Source organism: Arachis duranensis, chromosome 1, assembly GCF_000817695.3.
Source record: "Arachis duranensis cultivar V14167 chromosome 1, aradu.V14167.gnm2.J7QH, whole genome shotgun sequence".
In the NCBI taxonomy this organism is placed as follows: Eukaryota; Viridiplantae; Streptophyta; class Magnoliopsida; order Fabales; family Fabaceae; genus Arachis; species Arachis duranensis.
In genome coordinates this window covers 104,917,687-104,919,372 of record NC_029772.3, presented here as the reverse complement: position 1 = coordinate 104,919,372, position 1,686 = coordinate 104,917,687, and the positions used below count along the sequence as shown (strand labels likewise).

Here is a 1,686-nt window from a genome sequence, read left to right as displayed (position 1 = left end):
ATATTTGTAATTAAATCCATCTAAATTATTTTTTTTCTTTTTATGTCTCTGTTTTAATTATTTTTTATATATTATGTTAATAAATTAGTAGATTAATTTGATTAAATTTGACTAATAAAATAATTTGGGTATCTAATATTACTGTATATACTTCTTCTTTATTCGTAATTCAATTTCACTTAACAAAATTTGAAATTTTAAACACCCTGCATATATATGGCCTATAAGATTGAAAAGAGAAAGGATCATACACAAAATAGGGGAACATTAGTCCCATCCCTATCATAACAAAGAAAAATACAAAGTATCCCTTCAATTCACTCATTCCTGATATAATTTGTCCGGCTATATAGCACCTACCGGATAGGAGTTTATATCATAAATTATCATAGTTTATATTAAGTTATTGAAATTTGAGTAGGAGTATATATATATATATGGTCGCTAGGTTTGGTAATAAAATGCAGCATTGAGAAAATTGAGAAGCTAAGGTATGCTATTCACTGAAACATTAAATAAAATATGTATGAGCTCTCTACGTGCCACTTTTGTAGCTAGTGCTCAATGATATAGATGGGATTTAATTTATTTTTCCACTTTATTATTCAAAAGATGAATTACGAATTCAGCATTTCCTGTTAAGTTTTTATTTTGTTTTCAATAAAAGATTATGGCTGTCTAGGCTCTAGAATAAGGAGTTCAATTGTAGTAATTGGAATAATAAAAGGGTTCAGTATGATAAATTTATCATTAGTAAAAAATTTTAAATATTTTTATTTAATAAATACAAAATAAATATATAGAATGATGATAAATTATATGATAAAAATGTAAATTTATATATTTTTTTTATAGGATGATATAATATTTGAAAAAATTAGACTTATATTTTGAACAATAATAATATAATAAAAAATAATTACAAAAAAATTATACTCTATTTATACAACTTTAATCTGTATAGTAGAGTATCTTATACGAAATTTATTTTTCATATGAAAAAACAACATTGTGCTTTTGCACAATATTGACATTAGGAGTGTTTTGCTGTTTTGTGGGTGTAGGTTTTAACACACGGAAGAGGTGAATATATGTCGTCAGCATTGTGGTAGCACCCTGCCAACACGCGGTGGGCGTGTTGCGTTAGGAATCCAACCAGCTTTTGCAGAAATTCTCGCACGTTTTCGAAAAATTGTAGGTGCTCGTTCAACACAAGGTGAGCATGTTAGAGACTTAGAGGTGGTCTGCATGTAAGGGACAGCTCCTTTCTTTGAAAATCAGCGACACAGGGCTGAAGCTCTTTAAATAGAGCTCAATCATCCCCATTACATGCATTCGTAGTGAGTTTGAGAGATAAGAAGTCTGAAGTGAAGAAGAAGAAGAAGAGAGTTAGTAGTGTAGCTCCGTAGTAGTGTGTTTAAAAAAAAGAGTAATTATACATAAAAAAATTATTAGTTTGTATTAATAAAAAATGGTACGTAATTATACGGAATCCGAAAAAAATATAATCAATTATTTGAATCATTTCGTTTATGTAAGTTGATAATTTTTTTATAATTTAATTTTTCTAATTTTTTAATTTTATTTAATATTAATTTTTTGTGTTAATATTATATAATGATATAGATTTTAATATTATTATTTTTACTTGTATTTAATATTACTATGTTATTTAAATTTGTAAAT

The 1,686-nt window shown here is 26.2% G+C and overlaps 1 long non-coding RNA gene across 1 annotated transcript in view; it reads left to right on the top strand.

Annotated features, from left to right (window-relative positions):
• The window catches only part of LOC127741176 (uncharacterized), a 5,517-nt gene that overhangs the window by 1,949 nt on the left and 1,882 nt on the right, over window positions 1–1,686 (top strand). Inside the window, exon 2 of the long non-coding RNA XR_008002166.1 lies at window positions 1,065–1,216. This is a non-coding gene — a long non-coding RNA (uncharacterized LOC127741176). The remainder of the gene's footprint in view (window positions 1–1,064; window positions 1,217–1,686) is intronic.